This window comes from Zeugodacus cucurbitae, chromosome 4, assembly GCF_028554725.1.
Source record: "Zeugodacus cucurbitae isolate PBARC_wt_2022May chromosome 4, idZeuCucr1.2, whole genome shotgun sequence".
In the NCBI taxonomy this organism is placed as follows: domain Eukaryota; kingdom Metazoa; phylum Arthropoda; class Insecta; order Diptera; family Tephritidae; genus Zeugodacus; species Zeugodacus cucurbitae.
The window spans coordinates 46,684,211-46,709,133 of NC_071669.1; the positions used below are offsets into that span (position 1 = coordinate 46,684,211).

The window sequence follows — 24,923 nt, forward strand, 5'->3', positions numbered from 1 at the left end:
TTCAACCGAACTAAACACACGAAATTAGTTACGTCGTTTTATGCGCGCGTGAGTCCATAAAATTTTCTACAAATTTTTGCAAATAATTGGATCAATGCGTCATAATATACGAGGCGAATGACCGCCCAACGATGACCGCCCCGCAATGCCCAACTAAGCAAATAGACCGCGCACTGAGTAGGATCTGGCAAACTACAAGCATGTGCCGGCACACACACACACACTTATTATAGCGAAAAGTAAACAACAACAAATGGAGAAACCAATAAATTGGGTAAATAACGATCGATGGGCGTCCAAGCGGCTGCGTCCGACTGAAGTGTGTGGTGCTTTAGCAGTGTAAATGGTCGACGGTTTGGCACTGTTCGGTACGCTTTATGGGTTTCTGCCCACTGGGCCGAGGTTATGGGGTCAATACGAACGCTGTTTGTGGGTATGGAGTGGGAATATAGAAGTGTCACGTACTAGAATGCAAACTCGGTAAAAGTGCAATAACAATGTGGATAAATGTGAATGCAATAAAAATAATATCCATTGATTAGGTCAAATGGTGTATACCGTTAACACCTAGCGCGTGTAAATAATAGACTAATTACATGCTTCTTAATAAAGTTGTTGGGATTAAAGAGACGACATATTTTATACTTTATATTTTTTCAGATTTACTGATAAAACAAGCAGGTTCACTATAGCCTATGTAAATGTCACGCTGCTCAAACATTTACTGGATATTTGACCGATTTTTTTAGTTTTTATTATATAAATTATGTTTGCATTAAGCAAATTGACGAAACTTAAAGGTTTAAAACAGTTCCGCGGTATTTAAGCCACCTTCTTCTCGTTTTTGGAATTTTGATTAACTTTTTTTTTATTGAGATCAAAGTCCGTTATATGTCTGGAAAGATTTTAAAGAGATGTTTCTCTATATATAAGATTATCTAGGTTTGTCCACACTCCCATATTCAAAGGAATATCTAAAATAGAGGACGTTCTCTCATTCCCTTGAAGTTCGTTTTATTTTCAACGGGTCAGTCGAGCAGAAACAGTGAATCAATGAAAACATCGAAGGGGGATGCACCCTTGATTTTTGAATGCTTTGTATATTTTTTTTTTGCGACCAATCGATATATAGGTTTGAATCTGAAGGTTGTTTGAGGAGTTCTTAGGACTGTTTTTGATATAATCTGCTTAATATTACGTCCTTCGAACTGCTTTTTCTGAGTAAAGTTTATCTCGGCGCGATTATCGCTGTTCTTTCTGGATATTGTCCGATATGTACACATACGTTAACTCTACGGATCCTGACAGATGCAAGTTGCCAAAGCTATTTGGACGAAGGAGAAGTGTAATCGTCTAATCATTTCCGCATTCAATGTCCAGCTTTTGACAAACTATGGTTGAAACACTCTGGTGGGCTTATCTTGGTAGGCTCAGCTTCGGCAAACATAGCGAATTGGCTTGAATTGACATTAGCCGACTCAAGAATTTTGTAACAGATTCTAAGCGGTTTGAGGAATCATAAGTCTTTCGGATACATTAGAAGTTTTTGGTATCACAAAGGACAGTGCTTAAAACTATTCAAGTGCGATCTTTCTACTTAGGCAGTGATCTGCCTACTAACTTAACCTAACCTAATACTATATCACATTGGAACCCTTCCAAAAAACTTTCCGTTCTCATTAGAAAAAAGTGCTAGACGACTTAATTATTGTTTTTAGTTGATGAGTTGTCCTTAGGTTGTTTGGAGAAAAAAATGTTATACTAAAATAAAGTATACTATCAACACTTTAAGGTTTTTCGATTTCTTATTAGCAATCAAGTTTTCCTTCTACAGATTATATTTAAATAAATGTTGATGGACGATTACCTGGATCGGACAGCGGTTTGCCCTAAACTAAACTAAACGAAGAAAACGCAAGCAGATATTTGGAAGATCATTAGTAGGAACGAATTTCAGATTTTATAATAGCGTTAGAATTAAATACCTATAGGTCAGCAATTCATTTAGCGCAATATCGAGATAATTACGAACCATAAATTCTAGATTAAGCCAGCGGGTGTTGCTTGCGACATGTACTAGCTTAAGCAAAAGTTCATCAACCGCCAACCATTAATATAATTATTACCATTAATTTCAGCACCTTCTAAACTCAGCTGTTAAAAATAAAATATAGACGTAGAACATACATAAATTTCTTCCTCAAATACATAAAACAAAAAGTTTATTTTCCCGCTGAAAATTGGAGGAAAATCTCAGATTATTATTCATCCTGACGCAATTACGTTGCATTATTACTACATTATAGCCTAGGCAATAACAAAAGCCTAAGCTAAGATTTCATTGTGTGTCTAAGGTATATGATTTTCTACCTTACTTAGATATACATAAGTACGCAGGTGTATATACTTATATTCAAGAGTGCATGCAGGCAATGTGTAAATAAAAAGCATTTGTTCTGACAGAGCGTCAAGCGCAACCGGAATGAGGCCAAGTGGCTTCAGTGGATAAAACTTTTAATCGCCAAACAAATATATGCTCTAATATACATATTCACATTTATATACATGTATGTATATATCTGTATGTATATGTTGGTATGTAAATATGTATTTACGGCACCTACTAGGGCATAAAGAAATAAACATATTCAAGCACCCACCATGCCTTCACTAAGTATGCAAAAAAAAATAGCAACAATGATTAATACCAGCTCAACGCGGCTGTTTGTTCGCATAGGCTAAATAAATGAGCGCTGAAATTATGTTGATAATGTGGAAAAGCATAAATTTATATACGAGCGTGTATGTGTTGGAATGGAGCACAAGTGGCGGAGCGCAGATAGTTAATGCAGCTAGCTTGGACGCGCGTTTTTTGTTTTTGTTGTTGGCTGGTGTTGATGATGGCTTAGTGAGCACAGCTTGTTGACACAATAAAATGATTGAAATGTTGAGTAGGAAATAGGAGTTGGAAGGAAGTGGAATAGAAAGGAGCGTGTGTGTAGGAAGGGCGATGTACGGGAAGGTACTTTAGTATAGTATACACATACTAAGTGCTATACTATGCGGTCAGTTTGATAAGTCGATTATATTTATTAATTATTAAAAAAAAAACTAGAAAAACTTTTTAAAGGAGGAATAATGTTGAAGTAAGAAAACAGCAGAAAAGCCATGAAAGACCTTGTCTATGAGAAGTTGTTAAGCATTATAACAATGAATTGGAAACGATCAACAAATGATCCATTTGGGACTGGATAACTTTCTATTCTATAACGGTTATACGACATTCCGAAACAGCGCTTCCAATCTTTCAAAAATAGTCGTTTCTTTTCAATTTGAAAGAGACATTTTTGATTCGGGGAAATTGTTGCTGGGGTCTAATTTGGCAGATATGATGACGGCAATTCTTTCAATCTACCATTTATATCACAAGCTTAATGAGTCGAATCGTTTTCTGGATGAAAGAATATTTTTATACTCTCGCAACAAAGTTGATAAAAAAGAATGTTATAGTTTTGTTTCCATAACGGTTGGTTGTAAGTCCTAAAACTAAACGAGTTAGATATGGGATTATATATATCAAAATAATCAGGGTGACGAGTAAAGTTCAAATCCGGATGTCTGTCTGTCCGTCCGTGCAAACTGTAACTTGAGCAAAAATTGAGAAACTTTTACACGTAATTCGTGGCCCCATAAGAAGGTTTAGTTCGAAAATGGGCGAAATCGGACCACTGCCACGCCCACAAAATGGCGATAACCGAAAACATATAAAGAGATATAACTAAGCCATAAATAAAGCTATGGAAGTAAAATTTGGTCTAAAGGGTCGCACTATGAACTGGCATATGTGGATATTATTTATTGGGGGAAGTGGGCATAGTCCAAGCTCACCTCCCATATAAAGGTTATGTTGAAAATTACTAAAAATGTTTTAATTCATTTAATTCATTAAGGAAAAACACTAGAAATCTTAAATTTCATTTTAAAAGGGTGTAGTTATGCCCACTTATGGGTAAAAAACCATATCTCCGAAACTATTCGACCAATTTCAATGAAATTTGGTTTATAATATCTTCTTGGCTTGCCAATGATATGTTATCAAAATAGTCCAAATCGGTTTTATAAGTATTCAAGGTCCCACACATATATCGAATATTCGGATATCTTGTGAAGAAATTTATATAAATTAAAGTTAGATAAGGGCAATAAAAATATTAAAATTTAACTCAAGCCATTATATTTTAGTAATAGTTAGTTAAAATAGGCCTCGATGATTGGATCCCATTTTAAAAATCATGTTTTCTGTGATGTCCCTATGATTCTTCGATCAATTCTATGGGTATCGTTAGTCCTCTTTTTTCGGAACACTAGGTAGAATAAAACCTAAAATTTTATTGTTCGGTAAAATTAATATGAAATTCAATCTCCATCACTTGATACATTTTTATTCGATTTCATCTAATTCTGATTTAGATCTTTTTACCATGCAAAAGAGAATTATTATTTAACTATATTTATTTTTAATCGAATAGTAATCGAGTTGAAAGTGGAATGCAACTCTGTAGGTTGTTGTGTGTTTATTGATAAAATAATAATCAGCTGATGAAACCAACTTCTTATGAACAGTAAAAAAATGGTAATCATTAATTGCGTTGCCGGTAGTGCGAAAGAGAAAAACTGGTTTCTCAATTATAATCATAATGTACTAAATTTATTTGGCTGTGCGAAAAGGCTCCAAGGTTCATGTTAATCGATTATTATGCAAATGGTCTAATAAGTAGAGAAAAAGTATTCAGATAATAATATTTTGTTTGCTAAAAAATAAAATTTTAATCATGGACTTATCAAACAACCCTCGTATTGTTATAGATAGTTGAGTAAAAACTGCTTCAGTTGCTCTTCATTTTTACCTTACTTTTTCACTATTCGTGCCATTAAAGCAGCAATAATGAACAGACAAGAGGCCACATTTCACAAAAAGGAACATACAAAAACCGAAAAAACAAGGTGAACGCCAGTGAAATGACAGCTGTGGTGGTAGGTCACCCATATTTCAGTGGGTAAGTGTGTGTGTAAGCAACACCTCAGCAGGTGGATATGTGCTAGAAAACAATTCGTGCCACTGACAGTCAAGTGAAAGTGATGACGCTGCCAGTTCAACACACATACACCACATACAGACAAACATAGTAGCATGCGCTTAAGCGCTTTGAAAACTACTCTAATTCACAACAGCTTAACTGAAAGTGTATGCATGTACTCCTGTACATAACGGTGATTTTTAAGTGTCATGCACACGAAATTACTATGTGGGCGTGCAGATTAAGTGGAACGTTCCACTTAGTCGTTGTTGTTGCTAAGTCACCGAACGTCATGCATACAACTACTCATCAACCTATTTAGGAATGGTCTACACGCATTTAAAACACTGGACTTGTCTTCAAAGTCTTCCATTGTGGCAACACTGGTTTCACTTCCGCTTTGTGCAATCACTTAGGCCTATCGTGTCTTCGTTTATGTTCTATATTGTTTTCGGATAAATGACAACAACACAACAAAACTGACAGGCAATGGGATAATGCGTTATAATTTATGTACGACATCAAAGTGCATGCGTCGTTGCGTCGCACACAGGCAAAATTTAGGTTAGGTCAACACACGAAGGGATAATCGCGTGTTTTATTGGTTTTGTACTATGCACGGATATCACATTGTTTCAGGGCCTATGTATGTACAGCGCTTCCTCATTTGGTATGGGTGCACAAACACACCGACATCATATATAATAAATACTAAAAGCAGTTCATCATCGCTTTAGTGCATGCTTTGCACGCTATTATACTCAGAGCAATGTATAGCCTTGGTTGGTTTGTAAACAATAATCGGTTGAATCGACTGTGATTCCGCTAAGTTCTGCGCTACTCAGTTAGAAAGCAAGCAAGGAAGTAATCGAAATGGATGATGGATTGTATGTCATAAATAGTAAAATAGTAGTAAAATTGTGTTAAATAGGCATATAATCTAGGGAGGTAGTTGAAAATCGAGCGCTTCTGATAAAATTGTTTGTCAGTTCGACGGCGTCTTAAAACAACTTAATACTCCCCCAAGATCATACACCATAAATAGAAAAATGTTTATCAATTAGAATTATCTGTTAATGTTGACTATAGCTTTATATTGAATCTCGAGAATAGGGATGCATGTTCTGCTGGTGTTCTTAGCTTTCTTAATATTACATCCGATTAACCTCCAACTGGTTTACTTGATATACGAATTTGGAGTAGATCCGAAGTTCCGAAGGTATTGGACCTTGCAACTCAGTCTTCTTTTCTGAGCATTACATATGTATGCTCTGTTAGACTTTGAAATATCATGCTTTATAAAATCAGCAGAAGAAAATAGAGAAGACTACTTTCTTTGTACCGATGATTCAAATGCGAGCATTGCGAAAACGAAGAGCTTTCAGAGTTTACCTTCTTCGTAGGTTAGGTTAGGTTATACTGGTAGGCCAATACGCCCCACATAGACCATTTAGGTCCTTTGCGGTACCAGATGGAGGGCCGTCACCTTGTCCACGAGAAGTAGTCATCCTTTAGGATGCCTGCGCTTGACGCGAAATTTAAAAGTTTTTGTGGCTTCACTTTCGATACCTCTTCCAGATTCTCATATTGTGAGGCCCCCAAGTAGCGAAGTCGCTGCCTTGACAATGCAGGGCAGGTGCACAGGAGATGCTTCATTGTTTCTATTGCACCTTGCTCTTGACATTTCCTGCAGTCTACCTTCTTCGTAATTCCGCTATCTTTTTGCGGTTTACTACTGGTCTGTTGGGTCTCCCGTAAATATTTGTACGGTCGCACGGTTCTTTTGGCTTGGCAAACAGTACGAAGACGAGAACCTTGTCCTCAGTAAAGGTCATCTTTTCCGCGTTATATAGATTTTAACCAGTTATTGTTCAATGGGTGTATACGGGGAGGATTAATGTTTTACTTCATACATTTGTTGAAGTTATTGAAATAAAACAAAGTATAAACTGCCCAGCACTTCCTTCTAGTCTCGCTGGCTGCAAGACCTAGGTTGAAACACCTAGAATCTAATATTTTTAGCCATTCAAAAGAGTTGTGATCGAAGCGAATTTTTAAATAAGATTTATAATGTTGTTAAGTAAAGATTAGAAGTCATCGTCAAATGTTTAGATATCTCAAGAGATTTTGTCTGTCCGAGTGAAATCGGAGATCAGCTTAAACCTAATATATACTCCCTCATCATACTTATGTCACAATTCTCTGGGTAGATCGTCTAACTTTACTATTCTCATTTCCAAAAAAAAAAAATATTTCTTATTTTACTAGCTGTAGATGATATTTCAAAAATATTAACAAAATATACATATGTATATGTATAATACTTATATTTCAATTATATACATGTATACATATCTATATCCATATTTATAGTTTGCTAAACTGCTTATTTGGTTCCCCATGCCTTTCTACGTCAGAGTAAAAAGAGAAAAAGTTTGCATCCCCACCAATTAAGAAGTGGATCAATCAACCCTTAGAGGATTTAGCATAACTGTTAACTAATCTAAGCAAACACGCTTGCATAAATGGTTATCACAAAGTTTGTTTTATTTTATTACTCAATATTTTTTCCCAATAAACTTATCTTTGTATAGGCGAGTATATAAAATATAGAAAATTAGCTAGAGCGTAATCCTCCCCTATATTAGACGACCGTTTAATAGTTAATACATACATTTGCACTATATACACATGTGTATACAATGATGTCTTCATTCTCACAGCATTGACGCAGTTTGTTAGTTGGGTTTGCTTCTATGTCATTTCCTTAGTTTTCTACGTCATTACTATTGCGATATTTTCACTTTCATCATTTCCTTACGCTGCTGCTGGATATGCCTTATTTCCCATACTTCATATGCCATTCCTTACGCATTTCAAATGATTATCGGTTATACCCTCTTAATGGCAACTAAACTTTTCCGGTTGTGGAGCGTTGAGAATGCAAACATATGTAGGTGTGTAGTTGTGTAGTGGGAGGCAACAGCACCGGAAATGCTGCAAAGCAGTCGGGCAACATTGAAATGTAGCCAAGCGTGTGGAATTAAATTGGTGCTGAGAGAATATAAATGACGCAGGGGTTTTTGTAATAAATTGTCTATTAAAATGCATACGTTCACAAACTATTTACGACACAGAGTTGAGATATTCGCACAAGAGTTGTGAATACACGATACACGTGCGTAAAAGGATGTATGTACAGTAGTGGCCCGATGAGTGTTACAAGTATAATATTGAATGAAAACAAGGAATAAGTAGAAAACTGCATGGTAAACTCTTTGAGAGATAATTTTATTAAAAAGATCTTTTTAAATAATGCAGTTGTGGTACAAAATCTTAAAAATGTTATTTGGGTGACATGGCGTATGAGCAACAATTATTCAATTCACATGGGTTTTTCCGCGTACAAAATGGCCTATTTTCAATATTTTTTTTCTATGTAAAAAAATATTTATTTAATTCAAAATTTTTTCTGTCTTATAGATACATATTTAAAGAATAATTTCAGAAATTTTCAAAAAAAAAAATTAAAACTCCTCCATTGTGACGTCATTTCCGGTGACCCCTCGGGAAAAGGTGCATCCGCGTTGTCAGCATAACTCCTGAAAGGGTCATCAAAAATGAAAAAAAAAAAACAAAAATAAGTGTTTTAGGTTAGACCATAAACTCCTGATTGAACGAAGGAAAGATAAAAAAAGTAAAAATTGGAATTTTGGCCTTCTAAAGGCTGTATCTCCGAAACTATTATTTAGATCGATTTGAAAATGAAGGATAATATTCTTGAGATGTTGTAGATTTAATAAGCCAAAAAACAATAAATCGAATTTTTGAAACCACCAAACCCATGTAACTACTTAAAACAAATAAGGAAGAGTTAAGTTCGGGTGTAACCGAATATTTTATACCCTCGCAATTTACTTATTTATTGTTATTAAGATTCATATTCGGTATAAAGTCCACAAGAATAACAAAAATGTATATGGTGGATGGCGTAATTCATGGATCGCTTCATTATATCGAAAATTGTTGTTTCAAAGCCCATATATTAGGTATATGGAAGCTAAAAGAAGTTATGACCCGATTTAAGATTTTTTGGCGCAGATACACATAATTAGATGAAACATATTTCCTCTGAATTTCTTTAAAAAATCTGAGAGTTTTGCCAATATTTTCGGTAAGAAATTATTCATTGGCACTGAGGTCTTGATGTTTGGTATCTAAGAGCCTTGAACATTTATAGGCCGATTTCGACAAAATTTAAGTGCATCACTCACTCACCTTAAAGGCTTTGTATCGCTATCTTCATTGGTTCTTGATGTATACATATATTGAAAATTGAACGAATTAGATTGAATTCAATACCGAGTTATATGAAAAGTAAGCGTGGTTGTTAACCGATTTCACCCATTTTCTATCGATAACATTAAGGTGTCAAGAAAATATCATGTACCAAATTTGATTGAAATCGGTCGAGTAGTTCTTGAGTTATGGTTTTTGATCCAAAAGTGGTCGACTCCATGCCCATACCCATTTTACATTTTTTATACAAATCTGGAAGATCACTTTATCAGTATAACGTCCTCGAGAACAACTATGTTGAACACCACCGTATTTTGACGATAATTCTTGTTTTCTTTGAAAAAGGGTTGAATAATATTTCTATTTTGTAAGATTGTTTCTTTATAATATTAAATCAGTTGAAGACTCATACAGAGACCTTTCCATACCAGAAATATATACAGAAGCTTTACAATATTTACAAATTGGTGAACGCTTTAAGGAAAGAGCTTGTGTACATATAACATTCTCAGTGGTAATCAACTTTATTTTTGAATTGAATAATTTTTTATATTTAAGAAACTTTTGGGTCATTCACATTGATTACCGTGTAGGTAACTATTAAAATGTGAGTTGAAATAGCTCCTTCTAGGAAAAGTTAATTAGAATATTTGTAGTTACATTAATAGTTGAGATATACGAAAACTGGATTTAGTAATAAGCCAAAACTCGAGCCTAATTAGTACAACCAACAAATGCTTGGCTTTTGTTAGTAATTATTTTCCAACTTTTGGGTGCTGTCAGACGTTATTCATAAAAGATACAACTACAAATTAGAATACGTAGCCCAAGAAGTTTCGCCTTTATTAGTTAAACAAACAATTCAAACTTAATGCTTTATTCACGCAAGTACTACTATTGAATGCACAAGGCGATTCACGTAAATATGTAAGCGGAAATATTAGCAACTACAATACAATTACAGCGAGTATATTTCCTTTGTATAATTTTGTAGAAATACAAGCAGGATATGCAAACATTCGCTCCAATAAACACCTACATTCAAATATTCGCACAATTGTAAAGGGTGATTTTTTAAGAGCTTGATAACTTTTTAAAAAAAAAAAACGCATAAAATTTGCAAAATCTCATCGGTTCTTTATTTGAAACGTTAGATTGGTTCATGACATTTACTTTTTGAAGATAATTTCATTTAAATGTTGACCGCGGCTGCGTCTTAGGTGGTCCATTCGGAAAGTCCAATTTTGGGCAACTTTTTCGAGCATTTCGGCCGGAATAGCCCGAATTTCTTCGGAAATGTTGTCTTCCAAAGCTGGAATAGTTGCTGGCTTATTTCTGTAGACTTTAGACTTGACGTAGCCCCACAAAAAATAGTCTAAAGGCGTTAAATCGCATGATCTTGGTGGCCAACTTACGGGTCCATTTCTTGAGATGAATTGTTCTCCGAAGTTTTCCCTCAAAATGGCCATAGAATCGCGAGCTGTGTGGCATGTAGCGCCATCTTGTTGAAACCACATGTCAACCAAGTTCAGTTCTTCCATTTTTGGCAACAAAAAGTTTGTTAGCATCGAACGATAGCGATCGCCATTCACCGTAACGTTGCGTCCAACAGCATCTTTGAAAAAATACGGTCCAATGATTCCACCAGCGTACAAACCACACCAAACAGTGCATTTTTCGGGATGCATGGGCAGTTCTTGAACGGCTTCTGGTTGCTCTTCACCCCAAATGCGGCAATTTTGCTTATTTACGTAGCCATTCAACCAGAAATGAGCCTCATCGCTGAACAAAATTTGTCGATAAACACATTTCGAACCGAACACTGATTTTGGTAATAAAATTCAATGATTTGCAAGCGTTGCTCGTTAGTAAGTCTATTCATGATGAAATGTCAAAGCATACTGAGCATCTTTCTCTTTGACACCATGTCTGAAATCCCACGTGATCTGTCAAATACTAATGCATGAAAATCCTAACCTCAAAAAAATCACCCGTTAGTTGCCGACAACAACAAAAACAACAATTTAAGGGCAAAAGGCGTGTGCGCCCACTACGGCAATACAAACAGTCAGTTGAAATACGGCACGTAGCACGCAAGTACAAATGTGTGAGTGTACATATATATGATATATCTTTACTGTAGACGCACCCACATCAACACGTGCCGTCACTCAAAAGTGTGGGTGTTCACGGGGCGGGTCGGTGCTCGCAGCAGTGCTTGAGTGTCCTTGTCATGGTTTGTTGCCCATGGTGGCCATTTTCACTTTCCTATTCAAAGTGCTTTTTTTCTCTCAATTTTGCTTTCCTTTTGATAAATAGGACTATCAACATATGGCATATGAATATCAAATTGAATGTGTAAAAAAAGAAATCTAATCAGGAGTGTGCAGAAGGCAGAGTGCGACTGCGAAGTAAGAAATCAAAATAGACTTTATTCAAATGGACCAGCATGAGCTGGAGAGAAAGTAGAATAGCAAAATTAAAAAAAAATCGAAACCAATTTTGAGTACAGTCTTGGACTCTTGATTGTACTGAATTTTTTTGTCTTTATATAATCAGAAATTAATTGATTTTGTTTAGATTTTAGCCTTTTGTGGATGACGGAACATATACACCATTATGAAGTAGAATTGGTTATTATTAAATGGTATCCCTTGATAAATAGTTGAAGAGTTTTCTGAAATTATTTGTCTATAGGTGAACTATTCTTACATATTGGTCTTGGTTTGGAAGCCATTAATACTTTTTAATACTTTGATATTGAGTACTAGATTAGATTACATATTGAGGATTGCACAGCGATCTAAGGTCTATTGTGCGCTCTCCAGTTATCACAGTAAACCATCTAACCCCGTCACGTTAAGAAACCTTAACAGTGTACCAGGGCTGATGGATGCCATACTACCTCTTTGGGGATACAAAGCCCTAATTGTCTGACCCCTTTTCTTCATGATCGCCTGGCAGTCAAGGAGTAAGTTGTCAAATGTCTCCGCTACCAAATCGCAGAATCGGTAAAGATCCGACGAGTAGATTTCCAGTTTGTGCAGAGGACACCTTTGTCTGCAGTGGACATTATAGAGTGCCACTAGTTGTCTCAGCTTGTTCCTGGGGAGCGCAATTAATTGTTTGAATCTTTTCATATTGTATTCTCCGAAAAACAGTTTGGAGTGGCGAAGCTCCTGCATATCCAGTCAGCAGCGATTCCTACTTGTCAATTCCTCTTCTTGTAAACAGCTCTTGAGTACTAGATGAAATTCTTTCCAATAACTTTCTGTCTGAAATATAGCACTCTAAATGTAGTTTTTTGTTATTTAACATGATTTCAGATCAATTATGAGATCGTTACTATCGTAAACAATTGCACTATTATTATTTAACGTAGAACCAGTCTTTCCAACAAGTGGTTCCTTGTTAATTCAAAATTCAAAATGCCCTTTTTCATTTGGGAATATTTCTCTCTGAAAGAATTACTAGATGATGATGATAGCTGTGGTGGAGGAAATAAATTTCTGTGTTAGAAATATCAAGTGGTAAAGTCCTATGTCACTTAGAGTCTCAACGAAACGAACGTGATGTGGAGGACTCAGAGAAGGAAAAGGAACATTTAGGCAGGAAGAATATATTTTAAGGCATTTAATTTGCATAAATAACCTAAAACGTCATCAAATGAATATGTCAAAACAGCAACAAAAGCAACGACTTCAAATATACTAATTTATATATTTGTTTAAGTACATAGAATAGTTGATACACAACCAGTTAACAACCAACAAAACGAACAATAAGACCAAAGTAAACAAAAACAAAAAAATAAAAGCCCAACCTCACAACAATAGCATTAACTACAACAATATATATCCTACACTGCATTTCGCATGTATTTGTGTGTCACGATAAGATCCATAATTTTTATGTCAAATGAAATGAAAAGTTAGTGGTGTCAACGATGACGACGAGGGCTAAATCGAAAACGGTTGCCGTGTATGTCGTGACATTTTGGTGGCGTTTTGCGGTTTTGTTGTGGACTAAGTGACGGCGTGATGGGATGATTCAAATCACAAATCGCTGCTAAAATGCTTAAAAGATTATCCTTGCGTTAAGTAGACGAAAATGTGCGGGATTTAAATATCTATAATATATATTTAATGTTTCAAGTTTAGTGTAATGACTCAAAATAGTTTACATATATTATGTCAAAACGGATAACGGGTGTAAAAAGACTGAGCTCTAAAGTACCATAATATACCAAATCAGAAAGCATATGATAAAATGATAAAAGGCGATTCGATAAGCTATTAGCTTTAAATATATCACTTAGTTTGGAGCTGAAATATTTCATGACTCTTGGTCCACACGACTGACGCCTAATATAAGTAAAATAGCTTTTGTTAGACGGATAAGAGTAGTTCGGAAAATATTCGCTAAAAATAAGACGATGGTTCTCTTTATTTCCAGAAATAGGAAAAGATCATTCGAACCATGTCTCGTGAATTTAGAGACTGGGATTCACGAACAAGAAACAAAGTATGACTTTTTAACAAACGAAAGTCGCCGAGCTCATAAATACTTGTCAAACCTAATGAATACGCTTTTCTCCCTCCGAAAGAACACTCAGAAGCTGCTTATAGTTTCCCACTTTAAAAACTTATTTTTAGAAGACCAGGAGAACTCATAAACTTACTCATTTACGATTACTTATCTATTTTTAGCAATTCATTTTCTTCTTTCTAGAATTAAAATTGGATTTTAGTTTGAAAAAGCAGTTTGTATTTAATATTTGTAGGTTGCCAAAAGATAAGCAATTATTCCGAAAAATTGCCAAAAAATTATAAATAGGTCACTGGGTCAATGGGTTTACCACAGCAAACCCTGGAGCATGATGGAGCTAGTTCAGTGGTTTGAGGTTGTTTCATCTAGTGGCATCTTGAAAGGAAGAATATATCGATCTTAATATAAAAAAGGCGTATCTACACTTTTCGTTACTTTTCAGGAGAAGGAAAAAACTGAATAAAACCTTAAAAACTTAAGATGCAAAAAACATTTCTATTGCAATTTTTATTCAAAACAGGTAACAAATTCAATTGTGGTATAATTTTGTTATTATTTTTAATTTCTTTGAAGTTATTTGAGATAGGGCTTTATGTTATTATTGTAACTTCGAATGAGTTAGGGCTTTTTTTTATATGACTATAAATCCGTTATTTACGATCATAGCCCACTAATTTTTCAAGGGGAGGAGTATTTGACAGTGGTCTACCAGAATACATTAAAAACGCAATTTCGAAAAAAATGTAGATACGCCTTTTCTATATTAAGCCAACAAATAGCCAAAAGCGTTTCAGATTGTTAGCCGATAAACATTTTAAAGTTCCAAACTGGCCTGCACAAAGCCCGGATCTGCATTCCATTGAAAATTTGTAGGCTCTTTTTAAAAAAATGTTGTTTGCTTGTGAAAGAGCCCATAAAAATGTGGAAAAACTTTGGCTTAGAGTTCAGACTGACGGCTGTGAAAAAATATTAATTTTGCTTAATAAATATAAATTTTTCACACGTGCAAAATTGGATGAATGTAGTTATGTACAATATTATACCAATAGAATTGTTCCACTTATTTTTTTTATTACTATCGTTTTGGTTTTAGATTAGTAGAATAAATAATGCATTAACTAAAAAATGTTTGGTTCAAATTGCTTCATTTGAACGGATTTTATGAACAGTTAAGTGTACAAGTGACAAACATTCATCCATTATTGCTCGCCACCGTATATACATATATATATGTTTGTAATATACGTAGAATTTTCCAAAAAATGTATATATATCTGTATATCTCTGTTTACATATTTAGGAAAACCAATTATTGCTCCAACATATCCTTCACTGGCTCCAAAACGACTACATGTTCAATTTCCTAAAGCAGACCTAAAATAATTTCAACTATCAGAGGGGTAGAGTGAAAGTTAATTACAGGCTTCGGCTACTTCATGTTATGAAAACTTAATAAATATGTAAGGAGAACAATTTTTTTCGTCCTTGCAACATGCAAACTTGCACCATAATTTCAATATCAATATCACCAACAAATACAGGTGCAAACTCAAAAGCCGAAGCTTTCAATTTTTGCTCTTACCCAACTATTGGAAATATACATATTCGATGGCAGTCAGACGGTCGAACAAACGAAACACAGAGGTGCATTTCACAGCAGAGCGGGAGCAGGAAAACACAGACAAAATAATGAACTATTTGGCGCATGGAGGAGCTTCGCCCGCTGGCAGTTAGTTATTATTGCTGAATTTGATTTTTTTAAGACGAGAGGAGAAAATGTATCATGTTCAATTTAGTCTTAAATATTCTTGAATGTAAGTCCCCTGGGAGACACAGACAAATATTTGTAGAGGGTGATGGTTTTAGATAGTATTATTGTCTCTACTCAACAAAAAAATATTTGTTGAAAATTGTATACGATTTTTTATATTTTCTTAAACGCTATGGACCCATATACGAATTTAAGTCTTTCAAATCACGACAGTATACAATGTTCGGTTACACTCGGACTTAATATTTTTAATGAATTTTAAGGCATTAGCAGTGTTAAAATATAATAATAGTGTTGGTATTGAGTACTGAGGAATATATAATAGTAGAGGGCTTTGTTTAATATAAAGATATTTTCTTTGTTGCCTAAGAAACCCATACAAACGAAACATCTCCCAATTGAAATTTAATACTAGAAAGTAGAAAGAAAGCCAAATTATTTGCCAAAAAAATAAAATATTTTTAGTTGTCACATTCTCAAATAGTTTTACCCAGCGATGATATTCACATTTATTACCAAGTGCAATGTTTAGTGGGAGACTATAAATATTGGCGCGAAATGGCATGCCATAAAGGCCAACAAACAGGCAACGGAAGCATGCAAAATAATAGCAAATATTGAAATGAATATGAAAGCGCCTTTATAAAAACACATATTTACAAACCTATTACTACTGTGTTCGTGTCCATACAACATTTTACTGTAAGTTTTCCGAAAGTCATTTTCAATTTACATTGACGAACTCGTGACGGTCGACTTGGCACTTTTAACGTTCGAGCATCAAGGTACCACCTGCCTACAATACATGCCGTAGAAGGTGGACGAAATGAAGAATGTGTATGAATATGCTGTACACCCTTAAATAATGTCGTTTGATTGCAGCTATGAGAGACCAAGATGGAGGTTATGCTACCCAGACACCGTTGGAGTGGTGGCCTAACATATAAAAATATACGTTAAATATCACATGCAAGGAGCAGCAGTCGTATTTTTATGCTGCGGCAGGGGCAACTCAGAATTGTTTGTGATGGCCAAAGGTGGTTTATATACCATTATACTAGACATACAAACTTAAGGTTTTCAGTGTAACGACTGCAAGTATTTGTGGTAATGTTGTGGCAGGGGCACACTCGTGCGCGGATGGCGATAGCAAATGTCGCATGAGAGTCGCCAACGTAACCCTTAAACAAGCAAATACTGGGCATAAATGTGTGTATGGGAAGGAAGTAGTAAAGACCCTATAGGAACGAGATTACTTGAGATATATTATATTTATATCAGCTTTTAAAAACGAACTGAGTTTCAAAACAAGTAAGGAAGGGCTAAGTTCGGGTGTAAGTTCTCGCAATGTATTTATGTAATTTTATTATGAGAACACACAATAATTGTATACATATATATGAGGGGTGAGGGCCTGAACCGGCTTCACTTATTTCCATCACTAAACTACATTATATCCAGGACTATACATTCACTTAATTTAATAAGGTATAAATTCCACCGGAAAGTTTAAAATACATATATGAGGTATAAGGGAGCTAGGGCAAGTTGTGACCAGACTTAACACTTTTTTGGCACAGAGACACACTAATAAAATAAAAAATGCCCCCAGAAATATTTGAAAATATCTCGATCAATCGGTATTTTTGGTCAAAAAAAGTATCTTTTGGCACTTAGGTCTTCATGTCTGATATCTTGGCTTTGAAAATGTATAATCCGTTCGACTGTATGTGAAGTAGGCCTGTTTGTTAAGGGATTTCGCCAATTTTCCATTTGTGTCAAGAAAAATGATGTGCCAAATTTCATCAAAATTGGTCGAGTAGTTCCTGCGATACGGTTTTAGAACCAAAAATTTGATTGATGGCAGTTGGTATAGCCTGTAGTTAGTTGCTAAGGGTACTAACCAATTCTGAAACATAGCAAATTTCCTACAGGGTAGCAATCACAGAAGGAAATACTTTATAAAGCATTTAATGTACTGCCCCGGTCTAGTACTTGCCAACCGACCAACACGCAAACACTCAAGCTCGATGCTCTCACTTGTCGCATACGCCCCCGGCAATGTTATTATCACCATACAAGCTATTCGCGTCTGTCTGTCGGCGCTGTGCAATAAAAAATATTAGCATAAAGGCGAGCATTTTAAAGCCACTAAAAATATATATAATACAGATGTATGTATGTATGTGTGCGTACTTGATGTGGATAGCGCAGAAGAAATGCTTTTACGCGCTCTCTAAGGGCAGCAGACATGTTGTGTTTTAAAAGCACTTTCACAAACTTTTTTGCACAAATTTCATTTGCAAATACATACGTATGTTTGTATGTATGCAGGGTTTTTTGCTGTGTTTTATGTGCTTCATAATTAAAATTGTATGCTCTTTAATTTTATTTTGCACTTCAAAATTATTTGATTTATTTTCACATACTTAGGGCCAACGAGAACCCTGACACGCATTTCGGCCCAGAGAGTATTCAAGCTATGCGCATATATCTCTGTGCTTATAATTTTCACACATAAATACATATTTATAGAAAACTTTTTGTTCGCTGTTCTCAAAATTATTTATATACAAAATTCTGGTGGCTCTAGCGGCAAACACACAAATACATATATACATTATGTATGTGTTTTGTTTTCATTTTTGCGTAGGGCGATGGCCAACGTACATTGTGCTGGTCATTGCCAAAACATTTAATTCGTTCAGAGCTGTCAGCGGCAGGCTGAGAAATATATATATACGTATGTATATGTGTATTTTGTGTTGGAGTTGTTTTTGTACATTTTCCCCAAACACTTACCAAGTGTACCTTAATTAAAGAAGAAATTCCGTTGCATATTAAATTTTACATAAATTCGCTCGCTAATGAAGCCATTGTGAAATTTCAAGGTGACAATTGTTATTAAATTATTTTATTGGCTGGCAAACGCAGCCCAGGGAATTGCTACGTGACTATCATGCTGTGAATGGCTGGCATAAAGTACGCAAATGCGTTTACTTTCTACAGAGAAAACAAAAGAAGAGTGAAATCTTAGACCTTTAAATATAAAATATCTGTATATATGTATTATGTATAGTATGGCATAAATGTCGCCTATAAACATTTTGAAGTATTCGCCATCAATATATTGATCTTTTACCGCTAAAAGTTAAAAATAAGTTCTTAAAACAGATTAAATTCTTTGCTAACATTTGTATTTTCTTGTTATTTTAGCTTAGTGAAAGTGGAAAACAAAAAAAAAAACTTTTTTACTGAAAAGTTGTAGTATTTTGAATTATTTCACCGCCATAGCTATGTGGTCATTATAAACTTATACAATTCTGACATATGAAGGAGACATAAAGAAAGCCGACATAATTCCAAACATTCTGAGACTTCCGTTAAAAATATAAAAAAGGCGAAATTATCTAAATCGACTAGTTTCGTGAGAGAGACTACGCATTTTTTAACATTATTCAACAGTGTCACTTCGACAATGAGATTATTTATTGGAATTTTCGGTATCTTTTTCTTTCAGCTAAAATACGGTAAAATACTCTTAACTACAGTGGAACTTCTCTAACTTGAATTACCATAATCCAAAACAAAAACTTCTATTTAGAGAGACTTCGAGTTATAGAAATTTTCATTAAAACATAAATTTTTCAAAACGCTGTAAAATATAGATTTACTCACAGATTATTTACTTCGTATAACTTTTTCTTTAAGGGGTTATATACAGTTAGACGGCCGAAAAAAAGTGAATTTTCCAGAATTTTTTTCTGAGAGAACTTTTTAATTTATTGATCCAAAAATTTATACACATATTACGGTATCTTTAAACTGTATTTTAAGACTTAGTACTAGTAAAAATATTTATTTGAAAAAGAGCTACAGCTGATCTCCAGGAGCTCCTCTCAAAAAAGATGTTTTGCGGTGACCACTATATCTCGGAACTGGATCATCCGAAATTAAAAAACCAAACAGATTTCGTTAAAATAATATTAAATCTAGTAATTAATCGAAGGAATAAGCAAAATAAAATATTTTGACAAAATGGCGGTTTCTCAAAAAAAAAAATCGATTTTTCACCGAAATTTCGGCCTTAAATTGTTTATAAAAAAAAAAATATTTTTCGGAGAGAAAAAATCTTCGATTAATTACTAAAAAATATATTTAAGAAGGTCGTGTTAAAATTTGAGACTAATCGGTCTAGCCGTTTTCGAGTAATGTTGGTCACAGACTTTGAAAACACCATTTTGAGAAAAACGCGTTTAAAGTTTGGACCTTGTACTTCCAAGCACTCTGAAACGCCTTTTCAAATTTTTTCATTTGCTTGTAACTTCGAAAATATTCACCGGAACGATATGAAATTTTCTGTGTGTATTCTTAAATATATGTACATTAAGAAAATGAAATAAAAAAAAATCGATTTTTTGAAAATTCTAACTGTATATAACCCCTTAAATACGTTAAAACATGTATTCTCTAATTTTGTTTCTTGTACATAGCTACTGTGTGGCTCTCGACGTCTGAATCTCATGCCTTTGTTACACGATTTATGAAATCTATAAGTGTAATATCACATTTTTTTAGCCTCCATACGAATACAGGGACTTCTATAAATTGTTCCTTGAAAGTACAATTTTAAATTTTGTTTTATACCTGGTCGAAAAGTTCGATTTATGGAAGGAAATTTTTATCAAATTTGACTTCAATTGCCCATTCAAGAGTTCGAGTTATGGAGAACTTCGAGTTATATAAGTTTGAGTTATGGAAGTTCCACTGTATATAAATATTGTTTTATGTTAATAAATTGGTGTTCCTATGAATGTAGGGTTTTGAACAAAGCTAATAGTGACATTGTTTTTATTTGTCAACTGTTTTATAAATCCATGATTTGTCATTACCAACCTAATCGGTGAAGTTATGGAAACTGTTATAGGTAGCAAATATAGATATACGAAAAAGGTATTGTTATTCTATGAAGGGTTTCAGCTTAATGAATTTTAAACGATTAGTATATGAAGATTTAACCTAGAATCGAAATGAAATGCCCTAAGCCAAAAAACAAAAATTGTTTCTGAACGGACTCAAACTTATCCGACTTGGAAATTAGGATTCCATACAACGGGGCCATACGCCAATATAGGCCTCATCAAATTTATAAAAATAATTTATGAGTCGATTGGGGTTTTGAAAAATAATAAACACATTTTAGATTTGTTTCCAGGTTCTACCGTCTTGATTTAATCTCTAATAATAACCGATCAGCAAATAGAGATAGAAACACAGTTAGTTGGCACATACTTGGGTTGAACAGATACTGTGTAGTGAATAGACCGGCATCGCACCTTTAAATTAATGCCGCCATACATATTTCGGGTACTTGAGTAAAATGTATACACAGGTATATTAAGGAGTTACATGGGCTTGGTCGGTCGGGTAAAAGAAGACCTATTTTCAATATTTTTTTCTATGTAAATATTATTTATTTAATTCAAATTTCTTTCTGTCTTATAGATACATATTTAAAGAATAATTTCTGAAATTTTCAAAAAAAATTAAAACTCCTCCATTGTGATGTCATTTCCGGTGAGCCATTGGAAAAAAGGTGCGTCCGTGTTGTCAGCATAGCTCCTGACAGGATCATACAAAATGAAAAAGTAAGTTTCCGAGAACATTTGACAACCGAATTTGAAAACACGGTTCCGAGAAAAACGCATTTAAAGTTTTGAGTAACAATAATACCTGACTTGGAGCACACATCTTCTGACTGTATCTGCGAAACTATTATTCGGATCGAATTAAAAAAAAAAAATTTAGAACCCATGAAACCCATGTAACCCCTTAAGTGATACTTAATAGAATTCAAGATTCAATATAGATTTTAAGTTCTGTTATGTCATTAACAAAAATGAAATATGAAATTTTAAAACATTCAACATTTTGAACAAAGTACATATGTATGTCTTTTTACAATACTCATAGTAGAATACTTTTCTAGCTGTATTGAATTTTTGATTGTATTATTTATCTCCAAATTTTTAATACACCAGAGAATATAACTTTCATTTCAAAATTTTATGAATTTTTTTAACTCTATGCATTTATTGCTTTTAATTTTTTGATTTTACTTTGAAATTTTTCCTTTTAACAACGCTTCACAAACACATTTCAATATATTTTATTAACACGCAATAAAAATTTAATACACTTCATATTATATGAGCTTTCGACAACTTCGACAAAATCACTAATTGACACAATTTGTACGCTAATGCGTGTAATAAATACACAAACACTTCGAATTTCCTGCTTGCATATTTACAAATTTATCACCGCATTGAAGTAAATCGATTTCAAAATTTTTATTGGCCGCACTTGCAACACGCACTTTGCGCCCACTTGGAAACGCATTTGTTATTTGGCACTTACATGGGCGCACACACGCGCACGCACTTGCTGAATTGTTGTTGTGCCGATTGTTGTTGTTGGTGTTGGCAACGACTTTTGCCTGCACCAAGTATCCGCCCAATGCACAAACTAATTAGGCTATGGCAGCAGTCACAGTGCGTAGGTAGCTTTTCATTCACACACACACTCACTGTTGTTGTTGTTTTTTTGTTTTTGTACACACACACAGAGCACGAATTTCCTTCCGTTACTGTCCTCGTCGTCCCAATTTCCACAACGGACTATCGCTTTCGATTTTACTGCTCTTCAACCAAGCTCTGCTTTGCTTTGCTTGCTTTCATTGCGACACTCACTTTTTGCGCACTCACACCCGTACATACACACACACACACGCACGCGTATCTACACATTCGCTGATTTACCTTCTCTCGAGCGTTCACTTTTTCACCATTTTTCCACAATTCACTGGCTTTTATATAATTTCAAAATTAATTTCTATCAAAATGAAGATAAAAATTATGATTTTTTGCACTACTTTCGTTGCGTCGACTGCGAAAAATTAAAGCAAGCGAAAATCAGTTTTCTATTGCTTGTAGAAATTAGGTAAACGGAAAAGGTTTGGTCGTGTTCCGCTAGTGCCGTTCTGCATTTGCCTGCATCCGCCAACACGTCCGTAAAGTAAAAATGTCTACAAAAAACTGAAACGATGAGCGACACAGAATTCGGTTCTAACCATTCTCTGACCGAAAAGTCACATACAAATATATACTACGCGAAAAGAACACATATTTATACATACATATGTATGTATATATATGCATATTGTTCTTTGCCATTCGCACGTAGGAGTGAATCAGGCAGCGTGCCACCCAGCCTGTCAGCATTTCTGTTTGGGTAGACGAAACCATTGCTTTTCCATTGCTGGGGTTGCTGTTGACAATACGAGTGCTTCCGACTTTCGCTGTGCGGGTGAAGCGGTACACAGTTTGATATGAAATATGCGTGCTGCGGTTGTACACAGAGAGTTTTCGCGCTCGCCAATATAGCACAACGAGCAGCTGACGCACCACACGAGTGTGTCTACTGTGCCATGTGCTTTAAGAATACTCTCTTGGCTAAGAGAGCTGTTTTGTTTAAGGGATGCAAATATCTAAAAAAAAAACCAAGTGTGTACAGTTGTGGTTTTAAATATTGGAATTATAATAAATTTTTTGTTCACAAGCAGTTCCAATTGAATTATTCGATTGTTTTTAATATCTAAACGCTTTAAAATCTACTACAATATCTATACTACTGAGGTCTTCTTCCTTTGGCGTTGTGCGCTCTGATGTTATCTCAAACATGGAACAATATAAATAGTTCACAATATTTTCAGAAAGGTTTTCGGATTCCTTGAGAAGTTTCATAACTCAAATAAGCGATGTTTCGCCATTATATGGCGGGATGTGATAGCTTTTCTAATTAAAGTTAAAATTTGGTTCGAAACTCTAACTACATGTATATCTGTATTCTTAACGATTTTTTACCAACTTTTGTTTAGATGTGAAAATAAAATTATTCAAGATAAACAGAGCATGCTAAAATTAATAATATTTCCCAAACAGGCTGAAATAATTAGCATAATTTTTTATACGAGAACCACAGTAAACCTTGAGCGACCTATACGATTATATAATATTAACTTGATTGATTTTTTTTAATATTTTTCCATTGTTGTCACTATAGTCACTCACTCAATGAGTTTAAATGTATATTTTGCCTCAGAAGTTGATATCAATTAGATACTTAACTGCTTATTTGTCGAACCTACCCAACGAAGGCTTCTTATGATATTAAATATTAGGGATTTATTGACTTTACAGTGCTTACAATGTGTTCTTAAGTTGAACTTTGAAACTTGAAGATTACGTTTATCATCTAACTTTTGAGGACTTCAAGGGACTGGTTTTTCCACAAGCCGGTCAACTCCGTTCCAAGTTGAGCTGGTGAAATTATTTGGCTTAGAAAGTTTGTTAGACAGAAATTATCTTGCTCATTTCTTTTTGATCCAGTTCTATATTGATTTGGCTATTTTGCCAAATCGATGCTTCGAATATTTTTCATGTGTCGGTTTTTCATGAGGCATTTCAAAAACGACTACTATGGAGGATAATATTGCAAAAGTATGCGATCTCGTATGATATGTGATGATGATTGAAGGAGCGTGAGATAGCTGAGATAATGGGCATCTCAAAAGATGGCGGACATTTCAAAGACGAAAGAAGATTGAATATGCTCTGAAGAAGTCGAAGACTGCTCTATGTAAAGATAATGGTCATTGTTTCTTAGATTCACAAAGTGTAATTTACATTGACAACCTGGATAAAGAAACAGGGTTCTGCAATAGTTTACCGAATTGGGCCATTTGACGCCGAATTTAAGAAAAACGGTCTAATTAGCCGAAGAAAGTAAGGCTGTTCCACCATTGCTATGTATTGGTTCACACATTTGCCAATTTCACTGACAAATTGGGGCTAATATATATTTCGCATAGTTATTTAAAAAATGCGGACATATCTAACTTTTTATACTAATTTATGATAGAATGATCCGATTTCTGATTTGTTTGATAACTCGTAGACATTTTGAAGATTCATAATTGTTCCTATTGGGAAAGACGCTTTTTACAAGCTTTTTATGAAATGAATTTTTCACTAGCAAAATAATTCGCCATAGAAAGGACAGGTAGTAATTAATTGTTGCCAAATTCGGACTATAACCCATTCCCTCCCATTGTACACGCTTGAAAAAAATGGTACAGAAATCTCATTCGATCCAATTGTACTCAC

The 24,923-nt window shown here is 34.6% G+C and overlaps 1 protein-coding gene across 3 annotated transcripts in view; it reads right to left on the bottom strand.

Moving 5' to 3' along the window:
* The window catches only part of LOC105221021 (uncharacterized), a 62,277-nt gene extending 39,418 nt beyond the window's left edge, over positions 1-22,859 (bottom strand). Inside the window, exon 1 of one of the 3 annotated variants that reach the window (XM_011197655.3) lies at positions 22,518-22,859. The gene's annotated coding sequence lies outside the window, so the exon portion shown is untranslated. Of the gene's footprint in view, positions 1-22,116; positions 22,459-22,517 lie in introns of those variants that run through there. The other 2 variants (XM_011197656.3, XM_029046117.2) reach the window with 2 other exon arrangements.
* Between the last annotated feature and the right edge of the window lie 2,064 nt (positions 22,860-24,923).